Source organism: Lissotriton vulgaris, chromosome 10 (genome assembly GCF_964263255.1).
Source record: "Lissotriton vulgaris chromosome 10, aLisVul1.2, whole genome shotgun sequence".
In the NCBI taxonomy this organism is placed as follows: Eukaryota; Metazoa; Chordata; class Amphibia; order Caudata; family Salamandridae; genus Lissotriton; species Lissotriton vulgaris.
Window position 1 is genome coordinate 551373083 of NC_141698.1, and position 16832 is coordinate 551389914.

Genomic DNA, 16832 nt, shown 5'->3' on the forward strand with positions numbered 1-16832 from the left:
TCTGGTAAGATCGGATCACTGCCCAAGCGTGATTTTTCTTTGAGAATGCAGTTTTGTCCATTAACTGCTAAATTTGTTTGGTTGCACTGTTTACTGCATTTTTAAGGCCAGAATAAGAGTTGTTTGTATGCCATGCCTCTCCGAGGTGAAGGTCATTAAGTGATTCTTTTAGAACCGTGGCAATGGAATTGTTTAGCCTCGCTTGCTTTTCGATTTCTTCCCAGCAAGAGTGGGCTAGTGTGTTATCTTCTGCTTGCCTCATCCGCCAATAGTATTTGACAACCACCCCTTGTCTGACTGGTTTCTTGTTTTTAAGCCCGTATTCCAGTCGAATCTGGGCCTGAGAGATGTGCTGAGGGATTGAGAACAACCTCTTGAAAAACCTTGATTGGGCTTGGTTTAGGGCGGCTGCATCTTTTGTGTACATTATTTCCGAACCGTATGATATTGTTTGTTTTTTTAAAAATATTTTTATTGCGGCGAAGATAGTAAAAAGGCACAAAGTATACAGTCATCAACCCAGTTGATATGTAAAGAGCAGGAACAGATAGTCCCAAAGTAAATACACAGCCAAATACTGCCCACATCCCGGAGGCAGGGCGGCGTAGGAGTGAACATATATACGAGTAGGGAAAAATTGCATTTGTGCTCCAAATATCAATAAAACAGTATCAATGTCTACGCCAGTTTTCTTTTGTTGCATTACTACACTATATAACGGTATAACAGTAACGAAGTACCCCATAAATGGCATTTCCAGTGCTGATCCGAATACAGGAGGAGATGAATGCAAGGGCCAGCTAGGACGCGGTCATCGCAATGTAGGGTGGCCTAATGGGAATCACAGCTAAATACAGACATATCTATCAAGGAATATCGGCGTGGCACAGGGGACCTCTACACTGCCTCCCGACATCCCGCCTCAGACTCCCCCCTCCCATCGCCAGACTCCGAGGACGCGGAGGAAAACAACTCAGCGCTGGTGGCGTCCGAATCATTCTCCTCCATCCCCTCCATACACATAGTTCTCCAGGCGAGTAAGTCATCCTGGAGCTTCCCGTCCCTGCGAGTGCGCTGCATGTGTGTCTCCTCTGCCAAGGCCCATTCCTTGGCGTCTCGTAACCAATGAGAAATTTCAGGCGCCCTCTGGCCCATTCAGGTAATGGCCACCCGTCTCCTTGCCAGAACCAATAGAAGTTGCAACAATTTATAAGACAGACCTTTCTTTTTTGGCTTAGGCACTAACGCTAGCAGACAGTGAAGTGGGTCCAGCTGCAACCTAAGATGCGTGGCCCGGGCAATGTATACCACCACCCTGCGCCAAAAATCGTGGACCAAGGGACATTCCCACGCTAGGTGTAGGAACCCCGCCCTCTCCATCCCACATCTAGGGCAATTATGACGTCTGTCTGGCGATATACGATGGAGGGAGACGGGTGTCATGTAAGTGCGGTGGACAAAATTAAAGTGTATAAGTTTGAAACGCGCATTGCAGGATACCTTGCGAGTCAACAGTCCAATCCGCTTTCTCTGGGCAGGATCTAATTCTATCCCCAGGTCTGCCTCCCAAGCCACCCAGGCCGGCGCCAACGGGGGAATCGAGTCTCTGCGCATGGCAGAGTAAAGGAGGGAGATCAGGCGCCTACCCCTCCCACAGGATAAAATGATATCCAGGGTATTAGTGAGCTGGGGTGCCTCTGGGAATTGGGGCCATGTTGTCCTGGCCACATCCCTAAGACTTCCGTAGTGTAGGTATTGGCCCTCACCGAGGTCAAAAGAGTCCATGGCTCTCTCAAAGGACACAAAAGAGTCGTCCGGGTAGAGATCCGCGAGGGTCTCGCAACCGCCCAAGCGCCACTCTCGAAAGGACATATCTGTCTCCAGTTTGAGTATCAGGGCCAATATCCAAATTGGAAGCTCCCTGTGGAACGGCGCGTGTCGCAGAACCTTCTCGACGAACCGCTGCCAAATGTTAGCCGTGTGCCTTACTACATAGGGCAGAGTGTCATCAGCGCCCCGACCTTGCATTAAGGCCTCCTGCAGGCCCTTATCCGTAGCCCCGCCAGCCAATAATGCCAGCTCCCAGTTCTCGTCTTCAGCAAACCACCTGGCTGCCGGGAGAAGCTGTGCCACGTAGTAATACAGATCAAACCTCGGGGCCTCGAGGCCGCCTTCATCCCAACACCTCGTTACCGTATGCAACGCGACCCTACTGCGCCCACCCGCCCAAAGTAGGGAGGTGAGGAGTGAGTTCAGCGTGCGGAACACCTGGGGTGGCAATGGGCATAGAGTATTTTGCAGCACATAGAGGACTCTAGGGAGCATCACCATTTTGGCAACTGCCAGTCGCCCCATGAGAGAGAGAGGGAGTGTGTTCCAAAAGGTAATAGATTTACTGGGGGCTGCGAGAATTTTGTGGATATTGTTAGCCAGGAGAGTCTCGTCAGAGGCGGCCACCTGAATACCCAAGTACCGGAATGCCAGCCATTCACATCGGAGGCCCAAATAGTGGGAATCCGCATCCGGGTCAGGGACAGCATCAGTCAGTGGGAACACCAGAGATTTGTTGACATTCATACGCAGTCCAGAGGCTGCGCCAAAGCGGTCCAAGAGCCGCAACAAAGCGGGGAGGGCCTCCACCGGAGAAGTCAGATAGAAGAGCGCATCATCAGCGTATAGGGAGATGACATTGGTTGTGTCCCCCACTACTATGCCCCAGTCGTGCAACTCCTTGCGGGCAGAAACGGCCAGGGGCTCAATTGCAAGAGCAAATAAGAGGGGGGAGAGAGGGCAGCCCTGTTGGGTGCCTCTCCCCAACAACCATTCGTCTGAACGGGCCGATCCCAGGCGCACCCTGGCTCGGGGCACCCCGTAGAGCACCCGGATCCAGTCGCGAAATCCGGGTCCAAACCCCATTTTCAGAAGCACATGCATCAGATAACCCCAGTGCACCGTATCAAAGGCTTTAGCCAAGTCAACGGAGACCAACACGTGAGGGACCTCTCGTCCCCGGACCTCATGTAATATGTGATTTAGGCGACGCAAATTCATCGTCGTATTACGACCCGGGACAAATCCGCACTGGTCTGGATGGACGAGCTGGGTCACGTGCGGGGCAAGGCGATTGGCCAGCAGTTTGGTAAGAATTTTTGCGTCTGAGTTTATCAATGTGATAGGTCGATCAGCTGCGGGGTCTGTTTTGTCACCACCCGGCTTCAAAATCATACACACCTCACCCTGATTCATAGTGGGTGGAAGGGTGCCCGTACGCAAAGCCTCATTATAGACTTGTAAGAGGGGGGGCCAGGACATGTCCGAAAGCATGATAAAACTCAGCCAGGAATCCATCCCCGCCAGGGGTCTTGGCCCGGGGGAGGACGGCTATCGCCACGGTAATCTCACCCAACGTCAGCTTGACATCAAGTTCCTTTGCCGCCGCTTCCGGCAGCGTCTGTAGGCAGAGGTCTTCAAGATACAAGCGATAGACATCCTCCGATATGGACGAGTCAGCCTCATATACGATTCGTAGATGGCCCCGCAGGACTGCGAGGACATCAGCCTCTGAATGGACCATATCGCCGCTGGGGTTCCGTAGGGCTACTATTCGTTCGGGCGTGAACTCACGACGAAGTATCCAGGCCAACAAGCGTCCAGACTTATCTCCCTCACGATGTAGACGCTGCCTGTATTGGCCCAGTGTAAATTTATCAAGCAGCGTGAGTATGTCGTGGATCGATACCAGGGCAAGGCCCTCCGCCTGTTGATCCGATGCATCCGCATCGGACTGAGATTGAGCGCGGAGGAGCGCATCCTCCGCAGTTTGCAAGTCAGAGAGCAATTGTTTCCTGACCCCGTACGGCAGGCCCATACACGCTCCGCGCACGACTGCCTTCAGTGCCTCCCACTTGGTGGAGTAGGACAGGTCATTCCCCGCCCAGTTGAGTTCCAGGTAGTCAGAAAGCGACAAAGCCACATGGTCCCGGGCCACCTGATCCTGAAGCAGGTCAGTCGGCAGTCTCCACGTGCGCGGACGCTCCGTGCGATCAGGCCACTGCGCACGCACGTGACTGGAGTATGGTCCGACAGGTATCGGGCCTGGTGTGTAACCGTCAATGTAAGAACAGTATGATATTGTTGGTATGAATTTTGCTGCAATTACCTTCAGCAAATGACCTGTTGAGCAGCCTTTTAGTTTCTTATGTAAAGTTTTGAAGGCATGGAAAAGTTGCTTTGCTTTCATTTTCCCTTGATTCAGCTGTTGTTTAAAGCTGAGGTTTTGATCAAGTTGAAACCCTAGGTATTTATAAGGCTCCACCAGGGATATTGGTTTGTTACCTAGGTTCCAGATGAATTTGCATTTGACCCTTTTTTATGTTCTTTTGAGAGCACAGCACCTTAGTTTTCCTGGTGAGGACGGCTTCTCCGTGAGCTCCGCTACGGACTTACGCTGCGGATGCCGTGAGAGCTGTTTTCCCCGTTCTTGTGCGAGCTGAGACGGCTGCAGTTACGGCGGAACACCCAGCGACCGTTAGGATGTTGTTTCCGGCCGTTTTTCTGCAGCGGTGGTGTGTCTAGTTACCGACGGTGACTTCTCTCTTCTCCGTGACGCGGGCGGCCGCCATTTTGGCCGCTGAGCTCGCGTCTGGGTTTTCTTCAGCTTTTGCTCTGCTGCTGTTATGAGGGGTTCCTGACTTTGACATTGCACCACCGCGCTGCCCTACACTGCTTCTTTGCTATAACTTTCTTGTCTGAACGGCGCTGCATGTATTTCGCCGTTTTTTTTCCTCAAATGGTGTATGCCTCAAAGGAATGCTTGCCGCCATTTTGGAACCGCCTGATCTACTGGTTTTGAAGTATTCTCATGAGTGCCCCTTTATACAACAGTATCTTTGCTAATGTTGTTTTCGGAGGTATAGATGTTAAAGAGACAGGGGGTCAGCACACACCCCTGTTTCAGCCTGTTTTTTGTTTGAATCCTACTTGTTATGCTGCGCCTGTCTCCTTTTTTTATTTGGACCCATGTATCTGAATAAAGATTGATAATTGCCTCCAGAAGTTTTGTTGGTGCCCCCAAGCTTTGCATTTTGGCCCATAGCTTTGCCCTCTGTACTTTATCGAATGCTGCGTTAAGATCAATAAAGCAGGAGTAGAGGGAACGGTATTTTGCCATGGCTTGATTGACTAGGAGTGTGACCGCGGAGATGTTAGTGAGGGTGCCCATTCCAGCCCGGAATCCAGTTTGCGTATTTGGCATCAAATTTGTGTGACTCACCCAGTCTTCTAAATCTGCCAGCAGGTTCAAGGCGTAAATCTTGGCTTCAACGTCGATGAGTGCGATCAATCTGTAATTGGCTGGGTCTGAACGTGAGCCCAATTTATAAATGGGATTTAGGATGCTTCGTCTCCAGGATTCTGGAACCATGCCTGATGTTAGTACGTGTGTGAATAGCGGAGTAAGGATATCGGACCAGAATAAAGGGTCATGCCTTAATAGTGTGTTTGGCAATCCGTTGGGTCCTGGAGCTCCCTCAGGCCTTAGGTTTTTTATGATTTTATGGACCTGCTCTTGTGAAATCTGCGGGGGAAGATCTGGCAGTTCAATCTTGGACATCTCATGAGCTATTCCTGCAATTAAGTTTCTGAGATTTGTAGCTCCTGAGGGTGGGATGTCGTTATATGTTTGATCAATGTGTGCTTTCCAGGGTCCTCCATTACGTCCGAGTTGAAATGTCGGTTCTTGCTGTTTGATAGCTGGTTAATTATATCCCAAAAGAGCTTGGAGTCTCTTTGTTTACTGGCGTGGAGAAGTTTTGCCCAGAGATGTTCTCTGAAGTCTTTCTTAGCTACCTTGGAGTCTCTTTTTAGGTCTTTTCTTAATTTTGATATTCGTGAGAGAATATCCTGAGAGGATTCTGGGCCTCGAGTTCGCAATTGCCTTAGATGTTTATTCAGTTGATTTTTTTGTGTCCTTAGACTATTGGTGAACCACCCTGCCCCTGCTGGTCTACCTGCTTTGCGGCCGTTTCCTTGTTTTGAGAATTCTTTGTTTAGATCTTGAGCAAAAGGTTCCCAGGCCTTTATTTATGATGGTTCGACTTTTAGACTCTCCAAAAGGGCAGTGCATGTGGCCATGATGTCACCAATGTTTTCCTTTTTCCAAATTAAACGTCTCAGGTTGTAACATTCCGTTTGTTGGGACATCACTTTATCTGTTATTGAGTTAGCCGTGCTTAAGAGTAGAGTGAAGGTTTGAGGACGGTAGTCGCTTTCTGACCTATCTTTAATTTCGAAATTAGAGATATGTGGGAGAAAGTCTAGGTCTGGTAATGTATATTCAATGATTGAGCATGTTTTCTGCGTAACCCTAATATATGCTGAGAGGCTCTCTGTTGTTACTCGTCTGTTTAACACACCCAATAATAGTTCTACCAGCAGGGATGCAAATCTGTTACCGTGTGTATCACGTTGTTTGCTAGGTAGGATATGGCCTGTTGGGCTTTTTTTTCTGAAATTTTGTAAATTCATGTTGCAATCTCCTGATAGAATGATATTGGTGTGTGGGTGAGCAAGTTTAAGAGTGTCCAATGTTGCTACTAGGGTATCGATATTTGATCTCTTTTGTTTGGATGATGGATGGATGTAGATGTTCAGTATTAGTAAGCTGAAGAAGTTAGAGGCCGTTAGTTTGATACATAACATCTAGATTGAGAGGCCTCCTTTAGCTCTTCCGTATTTCGAGTCTTTCTTGGCCGGATTAAGGTATTCTTTGTATCCTACTATTGGTGAAAAATGTGTCTGCCATGTCTCTTGAAGGAGGAGTAGATCGTGCTGTTTGAAAAATTCCATGAAATCCGGATCTTCTAGTTTTGGGCTTAGGCCGTTTACGTTCCAGGAACAGATGTTACACCCGTTGTCTGCTGTTTTAGCTTTGGTTGAGTTTGTTCAAGCCATACGTTGGTGGGTTCCGGCTGGATTCAGTTTCCTTTGCCCGGTGTATTTGCCTGCTTCGGGGTGGGCGAAGGTTATGGTAATTTTCCTCCCGCTTGCTTTGTGCCCTTTGTCAGGCTTTGTTGTTCTGGGCCTTTCGTGCCTCTCAACAAGCTCTCTGGTGAATTTAGTTGTTGTAACGGAGTTGGGTAGCAGGAGGGAACTAGTTTTTTAAATTTTATACCCCATTTAGCAAATGAAACCTACTGCTGCCAGATTTTCTCAGTGATGGAATTGTCAGAGAAGGCTGCTGTGGTGATTTCTCGGCCAGATCGGTCGGAATTAGGTCTAAATTCTATACTTTCAAGATTGTCCGTCTCGATATAATGCAGAGAAGGAAGTGCTTTGAGCAGTTTTAATATTACGCTTCTATTGAGAATATTGTGAATTCCCCTCGATACGTAATGAGAGATGAAGTGCAGCTTATTGTTGTAGATGTTAATGATGTCGGAGGAGACCAGCTCGGTGTGTTGGCTCTTTTTGGTTTGTTTTTTCCCTGAGGGTTGTCACGGGGTGATCGGGCGGAAGTTCTGAGCATTGCATGCAATATTTTGAGGTGGTCTATAGTTATTCATTGCAGTCGTTGGAGCACCGCTTTCTGTATGGTTCCTGTATGTTATGTCGAGGGAACTCCCGTCCTTACTATCTCCCTCATTGGACAAGTTTACATCATTTAAGCTGGTTTTAACGGGTTCTGTCATGTTGCGTCTGGGAGTTTTTTTTAGGATTTGAGTGGCCTGAGATGTTGTGTGCCTTTTCTCTTCGTTTTCAACAGGCTTGAATATACTGTATATGTTTGCTGGCTGCGAATGTTCCATTATAGATTGGTTATGGATTTTTGAGATGGTGGCCTTATTGATAGATGGGGTTGTGTCGACCTCAAGGCTTGCTTTCTCAGTATTTGTAGTTGTTGCGTCGTCTTCACTTTGAGTCACATCTAGCTCCTTCTTGGTGCTGGTTACGTTCGGTACCTGTCTTGTTTTTTTCCCTTTCTAGCCTTTCTTAGGCGTTTTCTCTCCCGCTTTGATAGTGGACCTGTAGCATTTGTTTCTTTTGCAAGTTGCTTGTTGCACTGATCTAATAGTGGGCTGGTCGAGATGCCTGTGTTGCCCGAAGCTGTTTTTAGTTGTAATGTTTTTGTGCTTTCAGGTATTGGAACTATGTTAGGCCCCAATGCTTTTTCATTATGCTCTTTTAGGGGACTAGTGTGAACCTGATCCATTTCCTGTTGTGTTTCTTTGGGTTTCACAGTTGGTGAATTAATCTTTGCTGAGGTGTCCCTGACGACCCCCAGTAGTTCGGACATTAAGTTTGGAACTACAGCTAGTTGGCCTATTATTTGGGTGCAGTGGCAGTGACTCATTAGGTAACTTGTTTCTCGATCTTGCTGCACCCTCTTCATCATCTCATTTAGGTTTTGCAGCTTTTGTTCCACCCCCTGAACGTAAATAGCTAGAATGTTTAGAAGATCCACTTGGGCATCTAACTTTTCTGCATGGTAAGTCATGGCGGCTTTGCCGATGGTGTCCAAATTGTTTAACAGATGGAGACAGACTGCTGAGGGTGGTGGGCTGGCTGCCTGTTCCTGTAGTGGTGGATGCTCCGAAGACGTGTAGTCCAGAGGAACTGGAATTTCACATACTTTCTCCCTTTTTTGCGACTGCCGCACCGTGGGAGAAATTTCTAGATTTTTGAAACTAAGAAATGAGTCATCATGTTGCATAGAAAGCGATGATTTTCTACTACTTCGATGGACAGAATTCGATGAATAATGTGGGAAGGCGAATTGGTCTTGCTTGTTGGTATTTACTTTGACAAGGTCGTCTGTAAGTAGGGCCGGAGGCGGCATGTGTGTATTTCTGAAAGGGCTTATAATACCTGTGCTTATCTTATGTATGGTAATGGCTTCTTTGTTGCCGTAATTCCCATTGTGGCTGAGTAGCAATTGTTGTTGCCTCTTCGGTTGTAGTTCTGGGGTGGGCGGATGGTGGTGTATTTGTGCTTCGATGGCATTGACTTTGTGGGTATGACCATTTTCTAAACGGGGTTTAATTGTTAGAACTTTGGGGCCGTGGGCTTCGCTCTTTATTGTGTGATCAAGATCTAGTCCAGTTTCCCAACCCTTGATGCACCTTTCCTGAGATGTATTCATTACGGCTTCACTTAGGCCGTCATTGGTGTCATTGCTGAGATTGGTGTATTTAGAGAGTTTGAATTGTTTAGGGACATTGCGTTCCTGGTTATTTTTGACAGTTTTTGTGGCCACTTTTAAGAAGTCAGTGATCAATGCCCATTTGCTACTATTTGGGCATGAGTGGTGCCTAGTAAGTGCCAATGGTGTACCCTTCTTGCCGCCATCATGAGTGGCAGGCGGGGCGGATTCTGTGACTTTTTTGCTGATGGTTGAATTTGCGCTTGAGAATCCAGAGGTAGCTGCAATACCCCGTGATGCGGCTCCCAACACATGCTGCTTGTTACTTTTGGTTTGTCTCTGCTTGATAAGGGGCGCTCCTCCCTGCGAGGTTCCTGATGGGGTGCTGTTATCCTCCATGACCAATGCCATGGGGGCATCCGTTTGTATTTCCTTTTCTTTTTTTTTTTTTTTTTTTTTAGGATTGGATGATTTTTTTTCCCTTTTATCTCCTCCCCCTCGTTCTTCTGGACCTCATGATGGGTTTGTTGCCCACCCACCTTGCAACCTGGTCCTGCAGCAAAAGGTTTTGCTAAAGATGTGACCGCAAATCTTTGGACAAGGTCGCTTTTTTGGCAGATTCCGTTGCGAAATATGTTTTTTCTGTTTGTTTGTATTTTTGTTTATTTGGAGGCTTTGTCTGTCTGTGGGAGAGATGAATGGTGGATTATGCTGGATTTATAAGATTCTGACAGGCCACGGGGGCATTTTTGGCTGTTTTGGCGATTAGGGTGCTGGGCTGTCACCCCCTCGCTCCCCCTCGCTCCCACTCTCTCCTGCCCCCCCCAGTGACTTCTCACAGGCTCACAGTCTCACCATCTTCTCTGTATGACCCAGTCCCCGCTGAGTCTGCTCGCTCGGTACGGCTCAGTCTGCGGGCGTACTCTTTCTCTCAAGGGGCGGGTTCATTGCAGCAGACTCGACCCCACAGCAGGTGCTGTCAGGTGCAGCTGGCTTGCTTGCTTGCTGTTCGCTACCGGCTGCCACCGGTCGCTTGCAGCCTCGTGTGTGCTTCTCCCCTCTTGTGTTTGGCAGTGGCGCTCAGAGCCTCAGAGCGTCAGGGCGCAGAAATCAGGAGACCTCCATGCAGCCATACAGCCGTGCTGCTCGTTGTACCCTACGCTCCTGGGGAGATGAAGGATGAGTGATCTGGGGGCGGAATGGGCGAGAGAGCGGTCCTTATGCTGCTCAAGCTCAAGCTTACCTGCCCAAACTACGAGTTCCCGGCTGCCGGCACCCGGCTCTCAGCCCCCTGACTCCTGCTCTGTACGTGCGCGTGTCCGTGTGCGTGAGGCTCCTCCGCAAGTCAGTCTATGTCGAACTAGCTATCCTCAGGCACCAGCATTTTTAGTTTTGTACTTAGAGAAGACCTTATGTACTGTTTTGAGACCTTGATGTTAAGATACATGGCCCTCAACACTTTGAGTGCCTGAGAGGATAGTAATGTCCAGAAAATGTAGATGTTTCTTCTAACAAATTTTTAACTTAATGCCCAGTGTTCTTGCATTGAGCCATCTGAAAAAATCGAGAAGTTGTTCTTGTTCTCCTGTCCATATGCAGAATATATGGTCAATGTAAAGGAGCCATATGGGCATATTTTCACTGAAGGCGTTGTTGTTCACAAATTTTTCTTCAAATTCAACCATATATAAAATGGCTATGTTTGGTGCAAATGGACAACTCATGGCATTTCCTTCAATTTGGATGTAAAATTCACCATTAAAAAAAATCAATCCCTTGTCAAGGCCAATTTAGCAAGCTTAAGATTTAATTTGGTGGGTCCCTGGTGTGGTCACTCCCAGTAAATCAAATATAGTTGGTTAACTTCTAAGGCTTCCTCTTGGGGAATATTGGTGTGCAATGAAATGACATTCAATGTTACTTGGATCTGAGTGGTTGTGTCAAACAGTATGCCTTCTACATGAATAATTACATCAGTGGTGTCCTTTGTGTAGGATCTAGTAGTTTTAGGAAAAAGGTTTTAAGAACTACTTAACAGAGCGGTTCAAAGAAGGAATACATCTCAGAATGATTGATCTCCCCGGAGGTTTTTGTGGGTCTTTATGGATTTTGTGGATGAGATACAGTTCTGGGTTTCTCAAATTGTTGTTCATAAGATACTCCAATTCCTTAGATTTTTGCCATCGTTCTTGATGATCCTGTTCCAGAAAGGAAGTAATTATTTCAATCAGTGCTGGGCCTGGGTTGTTGTTCTGTTTCTGGTAGTAGTTGGTGTACCTGATGTATCCCTTCCGCTAGGTATTCATCTTTGTTCTGGACTGCTGTAGATCCTCCATTACCTGCCAGTTTGATCATCATATTTTAATTTTCGTCCAGTTGTGCCAAGGCTCATGTTAATGACTGAGACTAATTTAGCTTATAATATCTACATTTCTGTTCCAAATGTGACAGATTTGCCAGAACGAAGTCTTGAAGGCCATGATCTGTGGTTGCCTTTGAGAGTTGTGGGAACAAAAGCTCTCTTTTTGCATAATCCTGTTGGTTTTCCCTTCATGGTACAACGAATTTGAAAAAACACATGTAGTCCGATCTTGTGGAAGAATTCTATTGCCTTCATTTAGAGCTGAACAACATTTGTAGGGCCTGATGGCCACATGTCAGTGAAATCTCAAGCTACTAACTGATGTGTCAGAGTTGAATGATAGAAGATGTAGCTGTTGTGTGTGCTTCCAGGAGAGGTAACATAGAAATAAATGAAGCAGGCCCTGGCATTGCAGACAGCTTGCACATTGATGGAGGGCCAGTGGTGCCTGTTGCGGAAAAGGAATGCTATGAGTTAGCTGAAGTGCCACATGGGTGCAGTCAGTCACACGACTTCATGAGGGAAGTGGCCAAAGGCTTAAAACACTCTTTCCAAACTTTGCCTTTCCACCTGTGACTGTGACATGGCTATACACTAGGGCACTCTTCTCTTGATGCATTTCATGCCTGATACTAGCATCAGGAATGCTTGCTGGAAGCGGGCTATATGTGACTCAAGCTCTTGCTTCCAGTTTGCAACCATATCAAGTATCACATCTGATGAAAAGTGGCATCTGACAATAACTGCTTCCCTGAATATGACTAAGATGGTGATCCTTTGTAAATCCTTACTTGCCTCCTGCAATAATCTCAAAATGAAAGGCAATGCAACAAACAAATTCACCAACATAGTGAAGGCAGGCAACTTTTTTAGTATGTGAGTTAATTTCTAATGTGGTCAGCCTGAATGTGATCGGTTGGTGTTGAAATGTGTTTCAGCTGTAGTCAGGTGGTGAAGCTTAGAACAACCACTTCTTGCATTGCCAGGTGTTTTGGAGTGTTGTAAGCCTTGTAACAAAACTCAGCAGGATTGAACTATAAAAATGTGATGTAAAAATTAATTATAATAACATTACAAAGAATTTACTTAAACGTTTACAAAATTATTGGATCTTTTTTTTGACATGTAAAAAATGGGTTTATTTAACTTTGTCCATAAAGGTTTTTCAAGGCCTACAATGGAATGAAGATGCCGTCTTTACCGGTAAAAAAAAACCCTGCCCATTTCATATTCTGATAATACTGATCAGCATCTGTTATTTTACCCTCTTCAGTTGAACTGGTTTGCTTTACTTCTTCTCTTGGCTCATTCAGCAGGTGTACCACCTTCTATTCACTGCTTCTAAGGACTACTTAACTTTGGTGGCCTGCCTCGTCTTTTAAGCTCACTACCCGCTCCTTCACTGGCAGTCTTGCTTGTGCTGTCCTTTGGTGGCCATCCTTTGCAACCAGACGTCTTTTTTTCACATCTTCTTTCTCCACCTCTACTTCGCTTCTTTCACTACTGCTCTCCGGTTTGCCCCCTTCCATCAACACAGCTACATTTTCTTCACTCATTAGCAACTCAGTTTTGTACTCAGTGCTACTTTGATCTAGTCTTGCTTTAGGTGGCCCTCCTCTTTTTGCAGATGCAATTGATTTTTCTGCCTCCACTTCCCTGAAATTACCCTTGACCAGTTTTGCTTTGGGTGGCCTTCCTCTTCTTTGGGTTATGACCTCACGTGACACGTCCTGCTCTTCCTTGACCTCCTCAGTACTGCTCAATGACTGTTTGGACCTTTCGGCCCGCCTCTTCTTGCTCCTCCTCCTGCTCATCTAACTCTTGCTCTTCCTCCTCGTCCTGCTGCACTACCTCCTTTTCCTGATGTTCCTACTCCTCTTCCTTCCCTGCTCTTCCTCCTCCTCCCCCTGCTCTTCCCCCTTCTCCACCTGCTGTTCTTCTTTCTCCTCCCTCTGCTCTTCCTCCTCTTCAACACTTTTAACCAGTGTAACCTTTGGAGGTCTTCCCCTTCTTCGACTTGCAGTCAACTTTGATCTTTCCACCTTTCCTCCCTCAATACTGTCATTAGATTGTTTTGCTTTTGGTGGCCTTCCTCTTCTTGGACTTGCAGCAAATTCCAATTTTTCTACCTGTCCTTCCTCAGTGCTGTAATTTGATGGCTTTGTTTTTGGTGGCCTTCCTCTTCTTTTTATCTCAGTTGGCCCCTCTGCATCTTCTTCAGAACCACTTTCAACTGTTCTCATTTTTGGTGGCCGTCCTCTTCTTGGACTTGTAATCACTTCTGTTTTATCATCCTCCCCCTCTTTTCTGCTGGTCTCCAAAATTTTTACTTTTGGTGGCCTTCCTCTTCTTGGAGTAGAAATCTCTGCTGGTTCTGTCCACTCTTCTTCAGTGCTGCTCTTGACCAGCCTCACTTTTGATTTTTCTACCTGTCCTTCCTCAGTGTTGTAATTTGATGGCTTTGTTTTTGGTGGCCTCCCTCTTCTTTTTATCTCTGTTAGCTCCTCCACCTCTTCCTCTTTGCTACTATCATCTAATCACACCTTTGGTGGCCTTCCTCTTGGAATTGCAATCACTTTTGGTTTTTTATCATCATCCTCTGAGCTGGCATCTGTGCGTTTCACTTTTGGTGGTCTTCCTCTTTTTGGACTTAAAATCTCCTCTTGGTGTTTGCCGCCTTCCTCAGTGCTGCTCTCAACCAGCCTCACTTTTGATGACCTCCCTCTTCTTTTTGGACTTGCAATTACTTCTGGTTTTTCTTTATCATCCTCTGAGCTGGCATCTGTCCGTTTCACTTTTGGTGGTCTTCCTCTTCTTGGGCTTGAAATCCCTTTTGTTTCTTCAGATTTGGCTTCAGTACTGGTCTCAAACAATCTTGCTGTTGATGGCCTTCCTCTTCGATGCACCTGCTCTAATGGGCTCCATCCTCTTTGCTACTACTGGACGGCCTAATCTCCTTTGGCTGTCTGCCTCTCGATTGAGCCAGCTTTGGTGGTTTTCCTCTCGATCGAGCCAGCTTTGGTGGTCTTCCTCTCGGTCGTGCCAGCTTTGGTGGCCTTCCTCTTGGTCGAGCCACCTTTGTTGGCTCGCTCTCGTCCATCTCCTGGCTCTCTTTGCAGAAATTAGCAGCTCTTGCTTTTACAGGCCTTCCTCATTGACTTATTTGTATTTTAACAATCTCTTCCCCCTCCTCATTGTCACCAGTATCCTCAGTACTACTCATGTGTGTGCTTGTTTTTGGTGGCCTACCTCTTGGACGTGCAGGCTTTGTTTGTACTTCCTCCTCACTCTCTGTTTAACTCTTGGGTGGTGTTAGTTTTGGTGGCCTTCCTCTAGGTCTTGTCTGCTTTGTGGAGCCTTCCTCCTCTCCACGGCTGTCACTGTCCTCAGTGCCACTCATGGCCAGTCTTGCTTTTGGTGGTCTTCCTCTGGGTCGCATTGGCTTCACCGGCTCTTCCCCTCACTGCTACTCATAGCTATTTTTTCTTTTGGTGGCCGTCCTCTTGGACGTGCTGGTTTTGCAGGTTCCGTCTCCTCTGTACCACTTAGTATTAGTCTTGCCTTTGGCGGCCTTTCACTTAGGTTCAGACCTACATTGAGGGACTTTCTTTTTGTTGGCAGTCCTGGTGGCCTGGACTGCTTTCCATCCTCATTGCCACTATTAGACCGTCTGGCTTTAGGTGGTCTTCCTCAGTATGGACTACCAAGCTTTAGCCTTTCCTCTGCAGGGTCAACCACCATCTCATTTGTCTCGTCATTGCAATGGCTGGCTGTGTTAACCCGTGGCAGCAAAACTCCTTCACCAGTGGTCATTTTCTCTCCTGTTTTCTCACCACAAGAGCAGTCTTCTCCGTCTTTCACTTGTACTACATGTTTTGGTGCCTTCTTCGGCTCATATTCATTTTCTTGGTCACTTTGGTCCTTCTATTTGCATCTTGTATTCCCACAGCCTTCTCCTGGTCCTCTTCATTCTCGGTGTTTACTTTCTTAGAACTTCCTTCCAACTCAGATTCATTTTCACTACCTTTAGCACCTACATTTTGGGACGCAGTGCCTTTTCATTCTTTGTCTTATCTCTGGAACCATTACGTGTGGTCTCCACAGCTTTTCTTTTTGAAGACTGTTTGGAAATGGGCATCTTTGTCTTCACATGATCGATTCCCATACTCTCCATGTCAGAGTTCTTGCCGGCATCATGCTTCCTCGCCCTGCATTCCTCGCTAGAACAACTGGAACTGCGGCTGCACTTTTTTGCTTTTGGCTGGCAGTGCTCGACTTGGAGAACTCCTCATTGTCCACCTGCATTTTAAGAAGCTTCTGTCTGAAGACCTTTTAAAGGATATGTGAAGACTTCTTCCAGGTACCCCTGTTTGTGCTGTTGTACACCAGATAACGTCAGGTGGTATGTTGAAGTCTGTGCACGGGCCTGTTTGCACCGCCTTCTTCGCTAGAGCAGCTGGAACTGCAGCGCTTTCTTTTCCTTCTACCCGGCAGGCAGAGCTCGACTTGGAGAACTCCTCGTTGGCACCAGCTCCACTGATCTGGTCAACTGTTCCAAGAACCTAGAACTACAGGATCAGTAACATTCCTTGGCACTGCACGGCGTGCAATCAGTATGGTCTTCGATGCACCACCGATATGATCGGGGTGCAACGAATACTGATCGCAGCCCTACCACATCAAGAAGAATTGTATTGAGTTTTGTTCTCCCTGTCTGGAGGGCGACCTACAGGTAACGTGCAGGCGGCGTCATTGAAGCTGGCTCACGCCCCTCAGCCCACCCCTCAAAATGATTTGATCTTAAACAAAAAATAAAATGGTTACTTTAGTTTACTGCCATGTGTGGTGCTGGACTGCCTCCAAGGCTGAGAGAGTACATTGACTCCTGCTTTGGGTTTCTTTTTTTGCCTGCTGTAACTTAAGAAGTGCAGGTAGTAAATTGCCTCGTTCTTATTCTTTTGTGGGTGGGTTTCTGTCCATCCTCAAACCCCTCCTTACCCTTCCATTAACCACCTCCATAACCCTCCCTAACCCCCTCAAATTCAGTAGCAAGTATTTGCCATTTATCAACCACTCCCCTCCCACATTTACTTAAAAAATGTATGCATACATGTGTGTAGATCTCTGCAATTGGGCAGAGATCTCTGCAGAGAAATGATAGGTGTAGCAGAGACTTCCACACGTAGGTTTGTGAATAGCATTTTGTAAGACATGAGTAGTTCTATTGTATCAGTACTAAACTTGCTACAAAGTGCAGCTTCTGTTGTGTATTAAAAGAAATGCTAGAGTGCAGCTTGGACTTTGAGGGCCTGCATAGTGCTTACACCACAC

General features: G+C 46.9%; 1 pseudogene; it reads right to left on the bottom strand.

Annotated features, from left to right (window-relative positions):
- Nucleotides 1-12842: 12842 nt before the first annotated feature.
- LOC147688516 (uncharacterized) lies at nucleotides 12843-15806 on the bottom strand (annotated as a pseudogene).
- Between the last annotated feature and the right edge of the window lie 1026 nt (nucleotides 15807-16832).